This window comes from Arachis ipaensis, chromosome B10, assembly GCF_059453495.1.
Source record: "Arachis ipaensis isolate K30076 ecotype BB chromosome B10, ASM5945349v1, whole genome shotgun sequence".
NCBI classification, from domain to species: domain Eukaryota; kingdom Viridiplantae; phylum Streptophyta; class Magnoliopsida; order Fabales; family Fabaceae; genus Arachis; species Arachis ipaensis.
This window is the reverse complement of record NC_142435.1, coordinates 64304621-64312390: the sequence shown is the minus strand read 5'-3', so window position 1 is coordinate 64312390 and position 7770 is coordinate 64304621.

Here is a 7770-nt window from a genome sequence, read left to right as displayed (position 1 = left end):
AAAGCCCGAAAACTCTTGATTTAGTGAGCGTAGCGCTCACTTTATTGAACGAGCACTACTCCAAATGTTGGCTTTTGAGTGTGGTTTTTGAGCCTTAAAGATGCTTATCACTTGTGCTTCAATTTCATGTCAAATATAGATTGTTATATATCGTTGGAAATCTCTGAGTGTCAGCTTTCCAACGCAACCGGAAGCGCATCAATTAGACATTTGTAGCTCAAGTTATAGCCCTTTGAAGAATGCATAGTCATGCTGTTAGCGCCAAGTTAACAAAAGTGAACGCCCAATTAACTCTAGTGAACGCTCCCCTTGCTTCCAAGCCGAATTTCACGAGAAAGTTAACAAAAGTGAACGCCCAGTTAACAAGAGTGAACGCCCAGTTAACATTTTGAGCGCTGATTGTGAACATGGAGCACGCTTTCTTGATTTAGTTATGGGCCACGCTTTTAAAAGCGTGGCCTAAGGCTCCAAAGTGTGCCTCAACTCCAAAATGTGCCCAAAATTCCTCTTTTCTTCTTTTTAGCTTTTTTTTGGCTTCTTTTTCTTCTTATTTTCTACAAAGTTTATAAAATCAAAAGATCAAAGAAATATACCATTTAAGCACAAAATAATGCAATATTTAAGCACTAATCATCAATGTCTTGTATGAAAAAGCATAGAAAAACATGACTTGATGACATGTCATCACAACACCAAACTTAAACCTTGCTTGTCCCCAAGCAAGAAAAGAATCATGTAATAGAGATTGACAATCCAAGGTAAGAAGAATAGCAACTCAATGTTCATGGTTGGCTAGTTTTCTATGCATGCCACAATCACAAAAGAAATGTAAATGATTGATGCTTCTATCTAGCTCAATTTATGAAATCTTTTGCTTATATTTCTTCCTTGAAACAAGCTTTTGATTTTCTTATTAGTTTCTCTTATTGGGTGTTTTTCCACATAAGTTGATAACAAAGCTACGACTCTAAATGCTTTGTTTTTCAAGTATTACCACTTGATACACAAGCACCACAAGCATTTAATTAGAGGACTCCTTTAAGCTCATTTGTTTCTTTTCTTTACTCTCTAATCATTGATGCTCAGAGCCTTGAGCTTTGAGGGAGTGCATTTGCACTTGAGCCTAGCCTTGACTCTAAGTGTTTTGTTTTCAAGCTTTTTGCCTGATACATAAACACCACAAGTACTTGACAATTGAATTGTCATTGGTACTCAGAGCCTTCAGCTTTCTCATTCTTTTCCTTTTGCTTTTCTTGTCTTAATTTGCAATTGCTTCTTCAAGGTTTTCATGATTTCAAAAGATTTCACAAAAGTCCTATATGAAAACTTCAATTAAATAAAATCTAATACAATTGAGCAACAATTAACCATACTAGCCTTCCAATACTTGTATGCACATGCTAACTTCTTCTTTAATTCCTTGTTTGTTTATGATCATGATACTTTACTGCTTTGAACTTTACAAAACTCAAGTTGGTAGTCATAGTGGCATAGTAACATGTTACAGATAAAAATTCAGGCTATGCTTATTCATACACACATATAAATAGAGAAGATAAAGATAATCATGCAATTTATAGTGCTGGAAACAAATGAGAGGAAAATGAACTTTACAACCTTGTAATTCATCTTCTCTATTGTTGTCATTTTCCTCCCATTCTTCCCCTTTCCCTTGCCAAACTCAGAATGCTTGCTCATCTTCAAGCAACAATTAGAACAATGGCTATGGGGCTAAAATGGATCATGAATGTCTTACACAATGAAATGTTAGTAGTACATGTGTTTTAAGCAAGCAAAATTAAAGATAACAATTAAGGCATAGGAAACAGAGACATTGTGATTGCAAGAATAAGATGGTGTGCATGATACATTGCATAAAGAATGAGTGGCACACCAAACTTAGTGTGACACTTTCACTTGGAATTGATGTAAGTATCCAGTAAAGATTGGAAGCAAATTTTGTTCCATAGCAACACCAAACTTAGAATGCAATCATATGTCAATTTATTTGAACTAAAACTAAGCAAATGAAATTATTATTTATTAAATACAATCACCAAGTGAAGCATCTGTCATGAGATTTCTTGGTGAGGTATTAACAAAAATAGTTAAGTAGCAAACTAAATGAAAGCATTTAAAAACAGCGAAATGACTAAAGCAAGTAGAATGAAAAAGTGTCAAATCCAAAGAAAAATAATACTGCAAAGGCATTATGATTATGCAGACAAGTGGTGTTGCTGAATGACTTGCATAGAAAAATAAGTGGCACACCAAACTTAGAATCTCAGTATGACACTTTCAATTAGAATTGATGCAATCATCCAGAGGGATTGAAAACAAATTGTTGCATGGCAACACCAAACTTAGAATGTAATCATATGCCAATTTATTGAAAATAAACAAAGCAGATAGAGAATGTAAACAAAGCAAATGAATGAAATGTTACCTACGGTTGGGTTGCCTCCCAACAAGCGCTATTTTAGTGTCATTAGCTTGACATGTTGTTCTTCACTTTCTTCATCTTCTTCCAATTTGTTAAGAGGAATGACCTCAAGGGGGGAGAAGATTCAGCTATTGTCCCCTGTCTTGGTCTCTCCTCAGCAAGCTTTCTTTTGTTAATGGCTTGATTGAGCTTGCTTGCTGGATCAGTGGTAGGATTGGTGCTCTTGTTAGTTGCCTTCACTTCTTGGATATCAATACTTAGTAGTTATGTGATGGTTGGAACATTATCTTCATCAAAAGCCTTTTGAGTTGGTAGTTCCATGAGCCCTTCCTCTATGCACTTCTCTGCTTCAATTGAATGTGAACCTCCTTGATTGTCTTCCTCCATTTCTTCTTCATGATTTTCTATTAAGTCCTTTGGGAGGGAGTCTTCATGTTCCATTGTCACTTTAAGTAGCCTCTGTGGATATGGAATCCTTAGCTCATGTTCTTCATCCTTCATTGCAATTTCATTTGACACAGTGACCTTTGTTCTTGTTTTCCACTTCCTTTCCCACAAATTGATCTTCATCCTCACTGTTTGATAATTCTGAGTTTCTCCTTATTTGCTCTAAGTGCCCATCCATTTTCTTGAGGAGGATTTCTTGCCTTTTCCAGAATTATTCTTGTCTTTCCAAAAATTCTCTGGACTTTTTAAGGAGATCCTCTGCTAGCTCAAGAGATAAGGGTTTAGAGAAATTTTGTGAACATGGATGTGTTGTGGTGAGGTTGTTTTGAGTGGTATGGAATGGATCTTGTGAGTTGTGGAATGGATTTTGTGACCGTTGAGATGAATTTTCTATGTAGTGAAATGAATTTTGTGGTAGGTGAAATGAGTCGTATGGATATTGGAGGAAACTTTGTGTTGAGGCATAGTTAAGTGAGGAAGAATTTTCAAATGAGAAACTGGGAGGTGAGGGTGGACAATTTTTCATGACTAAATTGAAGGTTTGCTCAAGTGATGATGGCTCTTGATAAGTGGAGTATGAACTGTCAAATGCTTTTTGGTTTTGATCCTCCCATCATCATTGTTGAATTCATCATGGTATGGATCATCTTGCATGAATTTATTGAAAACACATTCCAGTGATGATGTTTCTTGATGAACAAAGTATGGATCATCAAGATCCCTTTGATTTTGCCCCTTCCAATCACAATCTGAGTAGTTGTTATAGCAGTATAAATCATCTTGTGGCTCTGGGAGGTGTTCATACTTGTTTATTCCTTGTTGATACTCCCATCTACCATTAGCATAATAACATGAATTATTTTGTAGTGTTGGGTAGTATTCCATGGAATTATCTTGATTAGCATGATCCTATTGGTTGGATTACTCATAATCTGTTGAATTTTGGTGATATTCACAGCCACCATTAGAATAATGACTTGAATCAATTTGTGGTGGTGGGCAACATCCCATATGATTCTCTTGCTTATCTTGTGGCTCTGAAGCATATCTCCATTGATTGGAGTGCTCAGAATCTGTGATTTCTTGGTGATATTCCCAGCCACCATAGTCAATTGGTGATGGTGAGTAATATCCCAGAAAATTTGTTTGATCATAAGATAAGTTGAACTCCATTTGAGTTTTGTAAAACACAATACCAAAGAAAACTTAAATTCATATCTCATATGAGATTTGCTTAGTGAGGCAAAAACACAAACACCTTGGTATCAACACAGAACAGAACAAAAATAAAGAAAATTCTCAATCTAGACTTGTCACCCACTTAACCATTGTTAATCTAAATCAACCTTTGGCAACGGCACCAAAAAATTGATGAGGGAAAACCGATTCCACACAAACTCACCGGCAAGTGTACCGGGTCGCATCAAGTAGTAATAACTCACAAGAGTGAGGTCGATCCCACAGGGATTGATGGATCAAGCAACTTTAGTAAGGTGATTAATTTAGTCAAGCTAACATTGGTAAATTAGATTAAATTAAAGCAGCAAAAAGTAAATTGCTAGGAATTTAAAATGCAGGAAGTAAATTACAGTGAAAGTAAAGTGCAGAATGTAAATCAGCTGAAGCTTCAATGACAAGAAAAGTAAAATTGCATCAGATCTAACTTGCAGGAAGTAATTGACAAAACCTTAAAGAACAAGGAATGTAAATTGCATCAAATGTAAAGGGGGCTAGGTGCTGGAAAATTAAATAAAAGCAGTAAATCAGATCTCAGATTAATTGCAGAAGATTAAAATTGCATGAAAGTAAATTGGAAGCAATGGGAACAAAAAATTTAAACTCAAGCTCAATGTAAACTAAATTAAAAAATTACAGAAGAGGAAATTGCAACAGAGAGGTGTAAGAAATGGAAATTGCATAAAGCTGAATTAAATTATGAAATGTAGAGAGTGTAGAAAATGAAAGTGTATCAAAGAGAGCTTTCTATTCTATCCTACTCCTACTCCTATTGCTCTCTAGCAGAGCCAGCCTTCCTAATGAAATGAAATTGATGCCTTTATATAGGCTTTACAAAATGAAAATGAAATTGAAATTGAAAAAAATTACAATTTAAATGAAATTCCTATTCTAACTTTTCTTATGCCTTTGAGTGATGATATTGGGCTCTGCTTGCTTTGGGGCTTTTGTTGGTTTGGATTTGAATGAGAATGGGGTGGAGGTGCATTCCCAGGGGAGCATTTCGTTAGATTAGTGAACTCCACGTTCAATTGCCTTGGGCGTTCCCTTCACGTGCGCAAATCTGGTGCCTCATAGCGTTCAATTAGTGAACATCACGTTCACTTGAGTGAACGTGGCTTCTTGGTTGAGCTTGGTGCGTGGATGGCTCCTCTAGCGTTCATTGAGTGAACGCTCAGTTGCAAATGTGAGCGTTACCCTTGGTTTCTTGGGCGCTCTTAGTGCGTAGGATGGCACAAGGCTTAAAATCCCGAAAATGCTTGATTTAGTGAGCATAGCGCTCACTTTATTGAACGAGCGCTACTCCAAATGTTGGCTTTGAGTGTGGTTTTTGGGCCTTAAAGATGCTTATCACTTGTACTTCAATTTCATCTCAAATATAGATTGTTATATATCATTGGAAAGCTCTGAGTGTCAGCTTTCCAACGCAACTAGAAGTGCATCAATTGGACATCTGTAGCTCAAGTTATGGCCCTTTGAAGAAGGCATGGTCATGTTGTCAGCGCCAAGTTAACAAAAGTGAACGCCCAGTTCACTCTAGTGAACGCTCCCCTTGCTTCCAAGCTGAATTTCACGAGAAAGTTAACAAAAGTGAACGCCCAGTTAACAAGAGTGAATGCCCAGTTAACATTTTGAGCGCTGATTATGAACATGGAGCACGCTTTCTTGATTTAGTTATGGGCCACGCTTTTAAAAGCTTGGCTTAAGGCTCCAAAGTGTGCCTCAACTCCAAAATGTGCCCAAAATTCCTCTTTTCTTCTTTTTAGCATTTTTTTTGCTTTTTTTTCTTTTTATTTCCTACGAAGTTTATAAATTAAAAGATCAAAAAAATATACCATTTAAGCACAAAAGAATGCAATATTTAAGCAATAATAATCAATTTCTTGTATGAAAAAGCATAGAAAAATATGACATGATGACATGTCATCAGTACACCACCACCCTCTATGGAAGAACATCCATATCCATCAATCTAAGAGCAAGATGATCCCAATTATACTATTGACATGGAACAAGAGAGAAGGGATCGTTTAAGGGATTTAATGGATCGGATTCATGCATCTATACTTCAAAAGAAGCAAGAGGAGGCCCAAAAGGTGGAGGTAGCAGAGACCCTTGAAGATGAAGGAGTGGTTGAAGAATTAGTGAAGGACGACATCAAGAAGGAGTTGGATTTTTTACTAGAGCAAGTGGTGAAAGCCGAAATTATAGAAGAAAATGAAGTGGTTGAAGACTTAGGAGATGCGGAACCTCCATGGGAAAGTCAAGTCATAGAGCCCCCTTCCAAGATGTTTGAAATTGATGTTGAGGAGGGTGTACAACCTCCAAGGCATATCATGGTTGAAGACTTTGAAGGGGATGATCAAGAGATGGATTCAATCATTGATGAATTCTTATCTACAATTGAACCTTCTCCCATTGGACTAGACATGAAGATCAAAGAAGAAGAAGCACAACCTCCCATGCCCTTGGTAAGCAATAAAGAAGAGATTGAATTGGAAGAAAGCTACCAAGAGGAAGAGGTTGAAATTGAAGAAGCTTGCAAAGAGGTGGAAGTTGTCAAAGAAGAGCACAAGGGAGTGGAGCTTGAAATCACCTTGCCAAAGTTGTTGGAGACCTCTCCGCCTAAGTCACCATCATCCTTCACAACATTCAAGTGGGTAAAATTTATATCCCTTAGTTTTCTCATCCCACTTGAATATGGTTTACTTGAGACAGATTGTCAACTTAGAGCTCTTTGTGGCGTTAAGAGTAAGAGGGAAATGGTTAGTGGTAGGAGTTGTCCTGCAAGGTTCAATACGGTTGCACGCTCCAAGTTGAAGTGCAAGGATTGGTGTAGAGCTCGATTGAATAGGTCTAGGAAGTCATTTGGGTACTTCATTGAGAATTCAGATTACTTGCCACCCGATTGGAACAATGATGATCAACACAAAGATGGGTGCATAAGCAAGGTTTGGGACCCCGGAATTTAGTCTAGCAATCAACACTGTTGGGGCCTTGTCACTTGCTTTAACTTGCTTGAAGGCTTTATGTGCCTAGTTTGGGACCCCAGAGGCTATTGGAAGTACAAGTATTGGTGGGGATTCTTGGATGACTTCAAGCACAAGCCACCATGACAAGGAGCTCACCAAATGTCCAACTTAAGGACTTAAACCTAAAGTGCTAGGTGGGAGACAACCCACCATGGTATGATCTTTCATTTTTATTCTTAGTTTTATTTTATTTTATTCTTATCAGTGTTCATTCATAATTTTTGCATCATCACCTGCATTCTGCATATAAAAAAAAGGGATCGACGAGCAAGCATCTACGACGCGCACGCGTCGTTTGTGTATGCGCAACGGAACAGAGAGTTGCGCGAGAGACGCGCGGGAGGGGTGCGTGGCGCACAAGCCACACCACGCGTACACGTACCTCACACATACGTGTCCCCTGCAGAAAGTTCAATCCACGCGTAAGCGTCAGCGAGACGCGTAAGCGTGGAAATGAAAATCGGCGTAAATAGCGTGCTGAACAGAGAGTTGTGATGGTCTGGGCTGGCACTGTACTAGAGGCACAAAATTACCCACGCGAACGCGTCCCTGAGGTGTGCGCGTCTTTTTGATTTCAGACCACCCACGCGTACGCGTGCCAGACGCTTATGC